The sequence below is a fragment of the Malurus melanocephalus genome, unplaced genomic scaffold (assembly GCF_030028575.1).
Source record: "Malurus melanocephalus ecotype Western Australia unplaced genomic scaffold, MMel_1.1 scaffold_528, whole genome shotgun sequence".
In the NCBI taxonomy this organism is placed as follows: domain Eukaryota; kingdom Metazoa; phylum Chordata; class Aves; order Passeriformes; family Maluridae; genus Malurus; species Malurus melanocephalus.
Window position 1 is genome coordinate 386,895 of NW_026623760.1, and position 16,731 is coordinate 403,625.

At 36.9% G+C, this 16,731-nt stretch overlaps 1 long non-coding RNA gene across 1 annotated transcript in view; it reads left to right on the forward strand.

Moving 5' to 3' along the window:
- LOC130582850 (uncharacterized) overlaps positions 1 to 16,018 on the forward strand; it is a 56,485-nt gene extending 40,467 nt beyond the window's left edge. The window contains exons 2-3 of the long non-coding RNA XR_008966352.1: positions 500 to 602; positions 15,914 to 16,018. This is a non-coding gene — a long non-coding RNA (uncharacterized LOC130582850). The remainder of the gene's footprint in view (positions 1 to 499; positions 603 to 15,913) is intronic.
- Positions 16,019 to 16,731: the final 713 nt, after the last annotated feature.

A 16,731-nucleotide genomic window follows, 5' to 3' on the forward strand; every position in this document is an offset into this window, starting at 1 on the left:
ATGCTGCTCACTCCTGCAAAATTCTCATATGAATTACTCATGCTCTAAGCTGATATTTTTAATTAGCAAATATTTTCTTGAAAGATATTTATTGCATGAAACTCCACTAGTAGAAATACCCATCATGTAATGTCTTAAAACAGTAAATCTGTTTTGAGTAAAAATGCTTACAGTTAGTTTGGTAAACAGGTTTTCATTTACTAAGGTATTTCAAATTTCTATTCAATTTGCCCGTTTACTTTAATACTAATGAATTTTTTATTACAACAATCTTAAAGAGCAAAATACCTGAAACATTATTGTGTAAGTATTTGTGTGTCATGCTACCCAAAAAATTAGTGTTTCATTTCTTGGTAGAGGGCACACATCTGCATCAGTGTATTGAATAGTGAATGGAAGAAGGGAGGTTTTTTCATTTAAAGTTTGATTAAAATTTAAAAGAATTAGTAAGCTTCACAGCAAAAATTTTTCTAATGCTCTTAATATTTCTATGTTTCAGAGCAGTGTTTGGATAGTGACCTATCTTCCTGAGAAGAATGGCTGAGATGTCTGAAATTATTCCTGGAATTAGACCAGCATGAGATGTCCTCTACCAAGCTGAGGTAGTACTGCTGAGTGGCAAGAAACCTGAAGTGATGTGTTTTCAACTGTCTGTGCATTGACATTGCCAACAGTGGAAAAAGCTCCACCTGCCTGGGGCCAAACGAAACAGTCGGGTGAATGGGTAAATCTGCAGACATCAGTCTCTTCTGAGGAATATTTAGTTGGTAGAGCCAAAAGCTTTTCTAGATGTTAGGCATGTTTTATTAATAGTGACAACCGAGACTTCTGGTATAATGAAGCACCTTCTTGAAGGTTAGCTAACTAACATTAGTTAGTTACCAATACACAGCATAATGGCAAATACAGGACTAATGTCACTTTTTGTTAGTGTATAGAGCCTTTATAATCTCAGAGACTCCATTATGGGAAAATAAGACAATTTAAAATTATAGTGTGGGCAGTTAATGTGTTATTAATATAACTCTTCTCAGAGATAAGCCTTCTGCTAGAAAATGCACAAATTCTGCTTTCATTTAAATCTTCATCAAAAGAGATTTTTGTTACAATTCTTTTCTCTCAGGATGACCCTGACATAAAATGAGGGCAAAATCAGGCCCACTAAGATGTACGCATGTGAATAAGACAAGTACAATTTGCCAAATGATATGCATGAAAACTAATTTTCTTGCTATGGAATGATCTTTTGAAATATTTTATTTAAAAAGTAATCGTTAAAAAGCAGCAGAAAATATTCTCACATCTGAAGTATGTCTGTTTCATCGAGGTTACATAAATTATGTATGCCCTCTTCACTTTGGATAGTAGTCTGGCCTTAGAAAGATACTAATTATTATGAAATATCTTTCAATAGCTGTTTTTCCCTTGAGGGTATTTAAAAATGGGTTGTGTGGAAAATAATAAAGGAAAAAACACTGCTTGTTAAGATGTCTGCAGTGAAAGTAAAATATTCCTTCTGCTAATAATTTCAGCAAGACAAAACTATCATGGTTTTAATGATGTTATGGGTACAACTGTGTGTTACCTATAACTGAAGTTATAGATAYCAGCTGTGTGCACCCCACACACATAAAGCAGAATTGCATCAAGACATACTCCAAAACACATGAGTAAATAAAAGAAGGAAGCAGGTGCTCCTGTCACCTTTGCTGGGAGGAGGAATCATTTGCCAATATTACTGTTTATGCAACCTGAAAAACCAACATCAGGGCATTCAAAATTCTATCAGAAAGCAAATTAAAATAATGTTAAAATAATTGCAAACAATATCCTTCATGTTCACAAATTCCGTTTACTTCAAAGGTGTGATTTTATTTCAATGGGAACTCTGTGAACGGGCGGTTAAAAATCTCATTTCTTCATGAGAAAATCCTTACTTTAAAAATACAGATCATGAAAAGCCAAACAGGTTTTAAGGATAAGTTTGAACAAAAATATTTTTCACAGGTTTGTCAGTGTCAGTCATTTCTTCCAGTTATCAAAACTCATGTCTACAGAAGTTAATTCAAAGTTAATAAATGTACCAGGACTTGGAAGATTCATAGATATCTAAACTCTTAAAGACATTAAATGACATTTAAAAAGACATTAAAGACAAATGTTGCTTCACTTCCTAATAACTGACTCATTTGCACACATGCTGCCATGTTATTACCATACATATATATATATATACACAATTATGTGTATATTTCCTCCTAAAGAAAATTGTATGTATTTATTACATAAATATATATGCGTATGTCCCTCTGATTCCTAGTGGTCTTATACAAGAAGTAAATTAAATACTTAAGCTGTTGAAGGTCTTTATTAAAATGCACATTATTCTATAATAAAAGTACCATTTATTTAAGAAATCTTTTATTAATTTGGAGTGCAACAAAATGCTTAAGCTCTGTCTCCACTCTGTGAAACTATTAAGATCTCAGACTGATTCTGCTGATGTGGCTTATCTTGGCCTTTTTTTAGATATATGTAACTCAGCTGCTGGTCTTCTCTAGTGCAGGCTAAAGACAACAGAAAAGGTAGCATATCTAGAACAAGGTGAAAAACAGTATTCCATAAAAATAAAGTTTCTTGGAAAGCAGCAAATACCTTAATTTAAGGTACTCTTAATTAAAGAATTTGATTTAAGAACCTGTTTTGAGCACAGGAATGAAAATTACCTTGCAGTTCTATGCAGCTGTTCATCTGGAAAGCTTTGGTGATATTTCATCTCAATTCCAATGTAGTTTCATCCTGGCTGTTGAGGATACAGTGAGATTTACCAAGCTAGCCAATAGCATCAAGATTGCCTTTTCCCTGAAAAATGACTTTGGATAGGACAAATTTTGTGTTCAGCGTTGCTGATTTGGATCAATAAGGTGRTGTAGTTGATGTGGTATCTGTTCATATTTCACATTCTGCAGAATAGAAAATTTTGGATATAAGAGCAACAGGTATTTTTTTACTTTTTCAAAATCATATTTTTATACAGCAGCAGCATTAACTGCTTTACTTTTTTTTTCTCTCTGGCCTGATGAATATTGAATACTTCTTTACCAGCTGAGCAAGACTGAGAGCCTTCATCTAGAAACTGCCCATTGCTGGTGAAGMAGGATAATTCCAATTTTCTCTGTAGAGAGAACTAGAGTCATCCAATAATAGGGACAAGCAGAAGGATTAAGGTAGAACTTAGGCTGGCTGGATCCAGGCCAGCTTAGTCTATGTAACTCCTCCATTCTGACATCTCCCCTAGCTGTATAGATAGACCAGAGTCTGGTGGTGAATTTGACATTTTTGGAGGATTGAGTAAGTCTGAAATAAGGCTATTTTTTTTTTCTTGAAAGGTAAGGGTCTTGAGAAGAGAACTGTCAACAGCATCTTCCACTCTTCTGCTACAACCACCACTAAGACCCATCATTTGAGTTTGTGTTTTGAGGTTTTTGGGTTGTTTGGGGGTGGGGGGTGTAGGGTTTTTGCTTCTTTGTTGTATGAAACTGTATGATGAAATGAGTTCTCCTGTTTAGAAAAGGTTCAATTTTAGTAACTAGGATGAAAGCTAATGGTAAAATATGAATCAGCAGCAAATCCAAACACTTCTTCACCAAGTATTTCATGTCATAAATGCTGTTTAGTTTTAATTAGCTGATAAGTACAAAAAGTGATAAACAAGTCTTACTGTTCTTCCAGGGTCTACACATTAGCTGTTTTACCACCATTTTACAGAAAAATGGCCACTGAGCTTATACAGCAAAGATAAAAAGACAAGCCTTCTCTTTGCATGAGAATCTTGGAAAGCTATTAGTTTGGAAGTTCTGTCTAAAAGTTTCACTAGAAGAGAATTGTGCAGTTGAGCTTTTGAAAGTTTGTCAGTGTAAGAATTTATATTTCCTTTGAAGCCATTTTGATACTGTCACATACAGTTTTTTTTCAGACCTTCAAAACTGTAGGATGGGTTACTTTCGTTTGAGCCAACAGAGTAACCAATGACTGAGGTCAGACAGATTCCTGTACACAGGCAGTTCTTGGAGACATCACGTATATTTTGCCTCCAAGTTATGCATCAATGGAATTTAGGGTAGGGGGACTGCTGGGCTCTGCATCTGGAGCTGCGGTGGACTTGGTAGCTCTGCAGTTCCACAAAAATTGTAATCCTATGTGAATTTTATTTGCAGAATGGGCATTTGTTGGCTGCTTAGGAAGGGAAAATTATACCAAGAAATAAGGCTATAAACTGAGCAGAATTTTTCTGAGCATAATGGGAAAGAAAGGAGAACAGTCTTTTTGTGTCCCAAATCACATCTAAGTGTTTTTTCCTTTTATAAATCACCTTTAAAAAGCCTGTGTTGTTTTGATTTTTTCCCCCTTGGATGCTGTATATAAATCCCTTTGCCAGAGTGGAAATGCTATTAATGCATACACACATATACATTTATGTATATATGCATGTGTGTATGGAAATATAAGCAGGAGACTGAATATGGTGTATTTTAAAGGCACAGAGCAGCAAGGATACCCTTGGGAGAGCCCTGTCTGAAAATGCAAGGTTGGTTCTTATTTTCAGAGATGCTCTTTTCAGTTTTAGCTCATTCTCTGGAGTAAAGTCGTCTTATAAAATAGTTAATTTTTCTCATTGCTCATGTATTTTGTTCAAGACACGGTGCAAGGCTAAAGCTATGAGAAAATCATTGATAGATTTTTAATTTGGAGTAGTTCTGAACCCTGAAGTTCTGAAGTATCTTGAGTATCATGGCACCACAGTTTTTTGTTTACATCTCAGCTACCATTCATATGAGCTTCTGAAAAATTAGCATAAAAGTGTTAAAGGCCCAGTTCTAATCCAGATCAATATTAGGCTACAGTTTATGCTTTAGCATAGGGGAAGAATAGGGAAACAGCCACATTTTGTGACTGAAAATATCTACTCTGACTTCTAGAAAAATCTTAGCACCTATTTATATGAAAATAATATAACTTGTTTTGCTATAACTTTTTCTTTTGTAAAATGTAGAGTAGATTTTTTTTTTTTTTTTCCATTTTCTTGAAAGTAAATGCGTGGATTAGATTACAACAGAAACATGTGAGAATGTGTGGATCTGGATGAATGTTCGTACAACTACAAAGAAAAATCAGATTTTGACAGCTAAAATTGAAACAATGCTTCCACCCATTACCACCAGTAACATATGGTAGGATTAAAGCCATGGCAGTGATGAGGGGCCCAAAATTACCAGCAACATCTCGGAGCAGGTCAGTCAGTCCAAGAAGAGAATCTACCTGTTGAATAAGGAAAAACCAACCCTGAACAGGTTTATTTCCCTGTTTGAAATCTGTTGAAAGCTTTAGAGATGACTTTTAGTGCTTCCCTTCTGCATTAGAGGCTGGCAAATACCTTGCATCAGTGTCAAGAAATGCTTGTTCATATCTTAGAGTGACTCACTGTAGTTGTTTCTGCTGTTCTATGTATGAATATTCTAAGAAAGCATTTTACTGGAGAGAACAGCCACTAACAGAAATTTTTTTAAAATTACTAACTACTCATGATACAGAAACTTTTCATTCATAACCATGAGCATTAAAAGCCTCATTTCAGAAGAGGAGAGAAAATTTTRTGTTATTTATATAGCCAAATAAGTCTATTGATTTAGAAATAATTATTTTAGATAAAAAGTATTAGTTATGTATTGAATAACTAAATATGTCAAATATCTTTGATGTAACTATATCAATGATGCTGTAAGATAAATTGCAAAGATATTGGGTGAGATCCCCCACCAGCTACCACCGTGGGCAAAACAGAATTGACTCAGGGAGACTACTTTTGTTGATAACCAATCCAATCAGAGTATGATGATGAGAAAAAACCCACAGATCTTAAAACACCATCCCTCTAACCTTCCCTTCTTGCTACCATGGAAAGCTAATACATTCCCGAACCTGGCAGTGTTTGAGGAAACTCTTCAGAGCTGTATGCCTCTGAAGGCTATTGCTTTCCTTGTCTTTGTGGGTCTGTGCTGGAGGTAAGTGTCGCTGTGGCTAGACAGCCGACACAAAATAACAGACACAAAGACACATATACACTCACAAAAAGTAACCACTTTATTCTGGGACAGGCCTGTTTTATCTACTTTAGTAACCAGTGTATACATTTGTGTCACACATACATTGGTCAGTGAGGCTGTCACTTTCTACTCATCAGCATATGATTGGTAGGTTTGCAAAAGCTACAGTATTAGTAATGTTTATAATTGTAAGCCACCTGCATTGTCAATTCTACATTCCAATCTCTTTTTCTCAAGACAGCCAAGGACATGGCATTTTTCTCCCATGCAAGCTGTTACTACTCCCTACAGATAAGTATGGAAAGACAAGGTATGAATGGGTTACCTTTAGATCTGTTTTCTTCATCTCTAGTTTATTTTAAAAATTATCAGCTGGTATGAGTGTGACTACTCAAAACCTTGTTTTCTTTAAAAATCTTCCACGGCTGACTGATTTCTGCCAGATTCATAAGTATCTAATGGAGGAAAAGCACCCTGTTGGCATTGGCCCCAGGAGTTTAGTTTTCCCATACTTGCAGATTTGCCATCCTGGACAGTGTATTTGTGTGAAACAGCACCATTTTAAAAGATTGTGTAAGTTAAATATTTCACCRTGGGGTATGGGTTGACTATAGAAACTTCCAATGCAACCCACTAGTGCAAGATCCAGCCATAACCCTTAGATTTGATCTTATTTCTCCTGCATGGGAAAAAAATGCCTAGAATGACATCTAGAAGGCATGGGTCCTGGCTTGATACTGGCCAAATGCCTGGCACCCACAAAAGCTGCTCACTCACCCTCCCCTGCTTCAACTGAGCAGAGGAGAGAAAATTTAATGAAAGATTCATTAGTTAAGGACTGAAAAAACACTCCAAGGACAAAGCAGGCTCAACTTAGGGATACAAAGTGAATTTATTTCTAACAAAATCAGAGGAGGCTCATGAGAAGTAAAATAAGTCCTTAAAAACACCTTTCCTTCCCCCACCCTCTYGTTCCTTACCACCAAGAGTGCAGGGAGATGGGGAGTGCGGTTTTGGTGGGTTCATCACCCAGGGTTTTCTTCTGCTTGCATCAGGGAGGGGAGCTCTTCCCCTGCTGCACTGCGGGGTCCCTTCCCACAGGAAGACAATTCTCTGTGAACTTTTCCAACACAGTTCCAATCTCATGAGCAGCAGTCCTACCAAAACTAYTGCAACATGAATTCCTTCCTTGGGCAAACAGTCTTTCCAGAAGTGCTGCAGTGTGGATCACTTTTCCATGGGGTGCAGTCCTCCAAGGCCAGGCTGCTCCAGCATGGAAGCAGGGGCTCCCTCTCTCCATCAGGTCTCCCACTGATCACTGCCCCCTCCAGGCACCCCCCTGTCTGGGATTGGCCCCTCCCCCATGGGSTGCATGTGGATCTCTGCATCCCCCAATGGGGCCCATGGGCTGCAGGGGCACAGCTGCTGCACCACGGTCATCATCACCCACAGCCTGCAGAGGAATCTCGGCTCTGGAGCACCTCCTTCCCCTCATTCTCCACTGACCTTGGTGTTTCTATGTTGTTTTCCTCACATGTCCTCACCTGCTCCTCTTCTCTGACTGGAATTAAAACCACCTTTGTTTTGATTTCTTCTTAACTATGTCATCACAGAGGCATTGCCACCATCTCTAATTGGCCCAGCTTTGACTAGCAGTGCATCCATCTTCAAAGCCAGAGGGACTGTCTCTGCTGGACTTGGTGGAAGCTTCCATCAGCTTCTCACAGGAGCCTCTCTGTGTTTCCCTTGCTACCAAAAACCAGGCTATGAAACCAGTGGTTTAAAGGTTWACAACCATCCCATGCCTCCTGAGGGGCACACTAGGGTGATGCAGGTGATGTTGAGGGTCAGCTCATGGTGGGCAGCCAAGAGGAAGGAACTCCTATGTTCTGTAGAGGAAGATGGTGCATAGGCTGCCTGTTAAGTGTGGTGATTTCTGTGCCAGCCACACACACAGCAAGGCAGAAGCTGGTAAAACAATATGCATGACAAGATAAAGCCTTTTAGATTTTTAAAATATGATTTATAACCATCATGAAATTATAGCCATCATGAAACTACTGTATGAGGCACAAGGTTCGATTTGGGAAAGATGGCACACAGAGTATTGTATGGATGTGTGTGCAGAGCTAACTGAGGACTTGGTCATTTGAATGGTACTTTGACAACTGAGTCCCCATGTTCATATTCCCAGACAATATCTTTCTGTTTTTGTAGACTAAGTACCACACAAAATTAGTGCCATAAAAATGTAAACAACTGCTACCTCCATGTATGAAAGGTGACCTGATTAATTAGTACAAGAAATCATTGAAACAAAATAATTGTAACAATTAAAAGTCCTACATATCTCACTATTTTATTTTAAAATGTGCACTGAACATAGCTGTCTGAATTGAGTCATTGTGGCAGGGACCAGAAAGACATGCACAAATTTTTACAGTTAATATGACAAGTACTCTTTTCTCCCTGGAATTATGGAGCTAYTTTATTTATGCAGCATCATGTTGATGAGGTGTAACCCACTTTTCTGCTGGAAAGAATCTGAAACAGGTAATGAGGGCAGCATCATATTCTTTATGACTGGTGTGAGAACACCCTCTTTTGAGAAAGAAAATACCTTTTTGTCTTCTGATTTCTATGGGAAGGTGATGATGGTGGCATTGTAACAATTGATAACTACTAGAAAAATTCTTGTTTGGAAAGAAATTTAATGGGTTTTTTTTGAATAATTTCACTATTTCCACAGGATTTTAGAAATTAAAGAAATGGTAAATCCCCCATGTATGATTCTTACAGTAGGCAACATACTTAATTTCACAGAGTCACAAAATAAAATGCAAGGTTCGTCTACATGATTCTTTCCTTTTTACAATCTATTATTCTACTGTAGAAAAAGACTTTTGTTTTTTAAATGAATTCATACTCTCCCTAAGGCAGGCCCAATTGTGCTCCTGTARCAGCTGGTGGGAGCTTCTTTCCTTTTCAATGGGGCAGCTTTAATCTCTCTATCACCTACTTTTGGACAGAAACCAAGAAATGGATTCTGAAACTTTCACTCTCATTGGCAGATCCATGAAATCAGTGGATAAATCTGGATGAATCAGACTTTTTTGTAGTACTACTTTATCAAGCTACATAGAGTTATGTAGATATAGAACATATCTCACTTGTCATAAATAAACAGGTACTCCTTAATTGTTACCTACCACCAGTGTGATTGCCTAAACGTTACCAGTAGAAAAATTACATGTTACAAAAATGAAAGACTTTTGGAGACAGTTTAGATATTGACTTCTTTTTTTCTCAAGCAGTAATAAATCTCGAAGTATTTTATAAGCAAGAACTTACATTTGTTTTAATGTTGAATTCTATTGATAAATCAAATGCTAATACTGGATAGATGGAAGAACTATAAAGACGAGAAAATGTTTTCTCCTTATATAGGCTTTGCCCTGTCACTGTGCTGCATTCTGTATCAGAACAAGAGTTACATGCATTATAAGGCCATGCAAATAGTGGGGGAGAGGACAATGCAAAACACAGCCATCAGTATAAAGACCAAGGAGAAGAGAATTTAAATGATTAGTGCCAATACGTTTCAGTTTGTTTTTTTGTCTTATTTATGAATGTGGAGACTGAGGCTCTTGGAAGACCAGAACGAAAATGTCTCTGCTTTGGACTAAAAGGGTTGACTGTGTTATTTAACACTCTGCCCAGATATGCCTTCCTGACCTTCCTATAGTAATTTACTTTTATGTTTTAAAGTAGAATCAGCATGGTAATAATTAGCAGTAATAATGGAGGAGAGGAAGAACCCCTGCTCCGTGTTTTGGTGAGGGTGGTTTTATACAGCCTGGCTTCACTGCCTGATCCAGCTCCATTTCAGCCATGATGGAAACTCTGAGTACAATATAAGCAGAGTACCAATATGAATTACAAATACATGTCTATCTTACTGCACTGCCTCTCCGTCCCCCTCTTCAAATGAATGCAGACTAAAAATATCCTCCACTCTAAGTTGCTTTGCTGCTGAGACTGTCTTGTAAAAGCACTGTGGTTTACTTAAAGAAGAAAACAAAACCTCAAGCCCCAGACTGAATAAACTTCAAACCTTGCATAGAATAATGTTCATGTGAACTGTTCTGCATCTGACTGCAAATTAACCATCTTTTTGAAAGATACTGCTCTCAATAATGTGGTGTGCATGCCCACATTAAGAGCAATAGTATTTTAATTCTGAAAAATTTACAGGAAAAAWTTCATCGCTTCAAATAAAAATGGGGGGGAAAAAAAGTTGATGCTAAACATGTACATGTTGTGAGATTTTTTTTATTGTTGTATCCCAGTTAAAGTAATTTATATCCACTTTTGGAAAAGTAACATCAATTATTTGTTCACAAGTGGAACTCAAAGAAGAAAAATAAGAAAATACACAGAAATTGTACAGAGAATTAATATTAAACTTATTTTTAAATTTTAGAGTCAGATTTGGTAAATTTATTTAGATTAAACTACTCAGATCAGTAATTTATTGGCATTAAGAGGTTCWCTCAGGTTAATGTTGCGACATGTGAGAACTTGCAAAAAAAGCCCAAGTCTGTAAATATTTAGGAAATAATTTGTTGATGAAATCCTCTCTTCACAAGAAAGAAATAGTCATTTGGCAATTGTGAAATGTACCAATGAAAGGCTGAAAATTAGATAATTAGGAACTGCTGCCTTTGAACTAATAAAATCCTTTCACTATTCTCTACCAAAAGAAAAATTAAAATTAGTAAGACTTTCTCTATCATTTAACCTCTTTTGCAAAAAATCTTGTCACTGTGTGACTTATTAGTGTGGTGCTTAATCAGCATAATTGACAAGGATTTTGAACTCTTTTATTTCAAATTCATTTACATACACACATATTTATGTGTGTACATTATTTAATTTTATTACAGCTATTTTACACAAACAGAACCATAAGTCATTGAACTAATGAAAAAGTCAACCAAAATGCTCTTCATATATCTGTAAGTCTATAAACCTCTTAAAACCTTTAAAAAAAAAAACCCAAACCCCTAAATTATGGAGTATTTGCCAGTTATAATTTGATTCTTATTCAAAATTACCACAAGGATATATGTATGTCAGTGATATTAATGCTATTAATAGGGGGGAAAAAAAAAACAAAAAAAAAACAAACAAAAACCAGAGTACAAGGACTTGGAAATAAATCTATGATTAACAGGAAGCAGGCAAGCTAAGATTATGTATTTGACCGTACACTGCTTTGCATGTAAACCATAAGGCAGGCACTGGTAAAACCATAAGAGATACAGCACTGCCAGGTCTGCAGAGGGGAATGCATGTTTATGCGCGTGTATGTCTGTGTACATGTGTCTGTGTGTGTCTGTGTGCATGTGTGAGTGTGTGCATTCATGTGTGTATGTGTGTTTGTGCATGCGAGTGTGTGTGTGTGTTTGTGTGTATGTGTGTGTGTCTGTGAGTGTGTGAGTGTGTCTGTATGTGCATGTGTGTGTCCGTGTGCGTGTGTGTGGAAGAAAGGAGGGAAGTCGGGAGGAAAAAGCAAGAGGTGCGGGGGAGAGGAGTAGGGCTGAGGACACAAAGACACAGTAAAGTACGACATCCCTGAATGTCCGTATGTCTGTCCCTGCTCTGTCTCTCTGTATCCTCCCGCTGTCAGCACTGCAAGGAGGGTCACAGAAGCAGGTGATTGTCCATCAATAGTTTGTTCTTGATTCAAGTACTTTTTGATGATGGAAAAAAAAATTAGTAACTTCAAGTACAGGGGAAAATATAATGTTTAATCGAATTTTCAGGATACAGCAGTGCCTTACATGTTTTACAGCCTGCTCACAAATCATGAAAGACTAGCATACATCTTAGTTACTTAGCAGAGTTTATTAGGAGTGAATTAATATTAGTAATTACAATTTATCTTTTAACAACATTACATTTAAAAAAAATTCATTTTAGGGACATAAAGTGGTAGGCCCAGAGCTAGCAGTGCACTTCTTGGTGTTGTGTGGCTCCATGGAGGCTGTTTAGTGAAAGTGTAGGGTATTTTTTTTTCTTTATTCGATGGGTGCTGGGGCTTTAACAAAGAGTGGCTGAGTTGGCCTAACAAAGAGAAGGAGGGCTTGCAAGAGAATTACCACCTTCCAGAGCTCTTAAATCCATGCTATGTGTAGTGTGGGTCCAGAGTAGCTTTTTTTTTCCCATGTCTTTTGTAAGCTTTGAGCATTTGATGTTTTTTTCCTTGCATCAAATGTCAAGTTAATTTACAGGGCACTATTACTGATATGGTTCCTCTGTTTTTGGTTTTCTGTGAAAGGCAGGCAGCTGAGACCAAGTATTGAAGTGAGGGGGAGGTGCAAGACATCCAGTATGCACTCACGCCTGTAAATTGGCTGCAGTGTGACAGCAGGGATAGGGAAACCTCCCATCCTCATTTGCATCCTGAAGACTATCCAAGGCTTAAACCCAGCTGATTTTCATATGGGATTTAGACTTGACATTTATTATTTGGTTCACAGACCTCTTGGAAAAAATGTTTGTTTTCCACCCACAGATGGAAAAATCTTCCAAGATAAATAAAGCTGGCTTAGCAGCAGCCTAAAATAAATATATCTGTTATATGGCTTCCAAATTTATCTTGTATGATTACCAGAGAGATGCTTGCCACCAAATTATTGTATTTTGCTCCTCAGCAATTCATAAAAAATAACCTATCAATATCTACCCTGCTTCAGTTGAAAAATATCTCCATTTAATTCCAAAAGTTTACTTACAATAAATAAAATTATATGTTACGGCTTTAGAGGCAARCTAAAACAATCTTGAAAAGAGATGTAGAAATATTTTACACCTCCCTATCTTTATGTAGGGAGATGAATTTTTCCACCTGCTCTATGCATCAGTGTTTTCCAAGCAGCAAAGTAGATGTAAGAAAAATGCAAGTAACTCTTACATATGAGTGTGCACATAGTGAACTTATAACAGAGAACTAGCTAGTTTTTGTCACCTAACAGCCTCTTAAATTATTTTGGTGAAACTTAGCATTCCATTCTTAATAGCTGGTAGTGATAAAAATCCACAGTATTTTAGTAAAATTTTAAACACAACCAAATCCTCCTTTTTATTGAGAGATAGTACAATGCTTTGACTTGACAATAATTTAAAGAAACACATTAATTATAGTTTCTACAAGGTGCTGGTCTCCAAAAGGCTCTCCCAGTAATTCTGATGCAGGATGCCAATACCTTCTGTCAGTTGTGTGGTGGGTATGGGATCAGGGCCTTAGCAGGCATATYCACTTGAATGTATATTCCAAATTTTTAGTCTTTTTTGAACAGCTCTTGAAATTTAGCTTGGTCCAGAGAGTGAGAACAGACAACAAACAACACCTCAGTCTCCAGGCTGATCCTACAAGAGTTAGAGTATGCTTACACAAAAAAATACTCCCTGAGAGCACAAAAAGACACAGCTGTAGTATTTTCCTACTGTGTTGCATTCAATGAATTTGTGATGATATGGATTATCCAGACGCTATACCCTGATACTAATTTTGGTCCCATATCTACAAGGCAGTAAGCATTTTTGGAGGACCATTTCTGGTGATGGGGTCTCTGGGCATAGAACCTTTGTGAACAGCTAGCAGTTGGGGGTAAACTTTGGTCACACCTTTGGTGACTGACAAATCTCAATCTCAACTCAAGCAGAGAAAATTCTTATGCTTCCATGATGCATACCAAGCTTTTCTGAAAAACATATTTAAGACATTCRTTTCATCATCACAGAACCTCTGACGTATTATAAATTTTAGCCATTTTGAAAATGTGGAGTTTAGGGACTGTGTTTCTGCAGCTTGGTGGCATGTGAACCCATGCACATTTGCAGACACGTGAGCATATCCATGAGCCTGAGTCCTTGAGTGCAGCATTTTATACTCCTTTCATATGCAGTAACATAGCTGTAAGTTATAGTTGCAGTCAGATTTACACTGTGAATATGTACAGTCTCAAATAAATGTAAACAGCCTGATTTAGCATGCTTGCGTAATGCAAAGTGAAAGCTTCCCACATTGTTTTATTACCTTCTGGCTAAATCCCCAATTAAATCAAAGACCTTGCATAATAATGTAAGACAAGACTTTCAGTGAGCTCTTCTTCCACTATATTGTTACACAACRAGGGCAGGATTGTGTTTGTGTCTGTTAAAAGCACCATATAAAATAGCTTAAAAAAATGGATAAAGTAAAAAGTACATCTATTTGTAAAGTATGAATACAGTGGTGTATTTATGTATTTAAGAGACAAAATTAAATGCATTGTTGAAATTTATGAAGAGTAAATAATAAGCTCTACTAAAAACATACACAATTAAAATTAGATCTTTTTTTTTCTTTTTTTGTGGCCTGCAACGTTTTTTCTGCTTAGGCATACAAGAATAAAATAATTCTTATTAAAAGTGAAGGATTCATAGAATAATGATGTTGCATGTTTTAGTACTGAATATTTTGAGACATGCGACAGTGTAAATAATCAAGATTTTATTTTGCAAATTAATTAATCCTACAACAATATCTAGTAACATTGTTATTTGAAGTGTAAAGGCAACTTTTGTTTTAGTTTTTTACTTTTTAAAATCCAGATTTCTCAATCTTTCTGTTGCATACTATTGTGTGGTAAATACCCACTGATATTTTGAGGTCTCAGAGTGCACTGCACCTTCATTTACAAGAAACTTTACTAATTTTAACTGAAACAATGTCTTGAATTTGAAGATCTATCTGGTGAGATGGCCACTCAAAATACCAAGAATAAAAATACTCATAGTAATCATTACAAACAGTAAGTTTTTAGACTATATCTCAGTTAATATCTCAAATTAAAAATGTATTCAAAGCACTATGATGCACAACAGATCTGGAACATAATTAATTGCAGTTTGCCATAGTTAACAGCAAATAATTTAATGTCCTTGTCATTATGGTTAAAACAAAAATGAGAAGAAAATCTTGCTAAATTGTTCTATATGGTGGGTAGTCAGATTATGGAAGGAATTAGACAGATTCAAACTCATTTTCAGAAAACAGCCCAATACATTAGACATTTTACTCTCTGATGTTCTCTGTAGGGAATGTAATGATAACATGTAAAATACATACAGAAAAACTTTTGTTCATTGCACGTAAATAATTCACATTTGGATAATATGGTCTTACAGGCAGGCACACCTACCTACCAGATATGCTTTAAAAACATGAAGCTTTAAAAAAGTAGTGTGCTAGTAAAGTGTATGAATTTTAAAATATTTTGTTCAAATTCCTTCAGTTCACACTGTACTTAGGGGAGTTCAAGGAAATATTAAAAATACTATAGAAATAAAAAGGATAAGATATTTGTCACTCTCATTTAAATTGATGTATGCTCCTGTCCTATAAATGTCACATTGGATAATCCTGAAAAATKACCATGAATCTCCATAATTATGCATATTTATGATGGTATTTTGCACAGGACTGTTAGCAGTTTGCATGGGAGGCCTATGAAGAGAGGCAGGTGAGTAAAAACTAAATGGTCTAGGAGACTAAAATTATTAGCAGCATCCTAGAAACAGACTCAGAAACAGTTTTGTTTTGCTTGTTTTGCAAAACTGAAATAMTTTGCTTTGCACCACTGTCATGACGCTTCCAATTTGTTGACAGTTTTGTGCTCCACACTTAACGAGAAAAATTTAGCTTGGATAAGTTTCTGAGGGACACCCATGCTAATCAGAAATATCTCTTTCTATTACAGACAATTGTAAAGAAAGCCAGGAAGGAGAAATTAGAGGAGTGCTTTTTCAAAATTGCCTTTTTTGTCRAAGGCAGAAGAGTTGCACTTCCAGCAAATGTTCACTTGGCCCAGGTGAGCCCATCACAGATTCAAGTGCATCCTCACTTCTGCACCCAAGATGAGGGCAAGAAATATTGAAGCATACCCCTAAAATACCAGGAGAGACAGAAAGGTTGTCCGGCCTGTGGCTTAATAGCACTTAATGTTGAAAATGGAGAGCAGATTTAATCAAAGGCTCTAGAAGTAATTATTGGCAGAGCTTGGCCAGCCAGCACAGATGCTTGGGTAAACAGTAATTATTCTTTCCAGAAATTCCCTAATAGAAACAATACTGGCATTGTCCTCCACTTTACTGAGGGGCTTTGGAGAGGGAGCTGGTTGTTGGGAGGAGGGTGAGAAAACAGCAGTCAGACATCACTCGACAGGAGCCTGTCCTGATCCTCCTGCAGCAGGCTCTGGCTTTTGCATCAGTGGTGCCAGCAGAATGGGGAGAAGCCAAACCTGTCATATCATCTTCTCATCAAACCTTCAGTGGGGGCAGAGGCACTATTAGAGCCTAACAGGCCTCTTTAACACACACAGGTTTTGGCCCTACGAGATCTTACCACAGAGGGACCGCTGCACATAATGCTTCATTTGTGAGGGGTTGTTGTTGTTTGGGATTATATTGGGTTACATGAGCAAGGGGTGTTTTATGCGTTTTTTTCAGACATCATGCCATGACCATGAATTGTCTGCAATTGCATTGCAACAGCTTTGTTGCCAGCCACGGTTGGGTG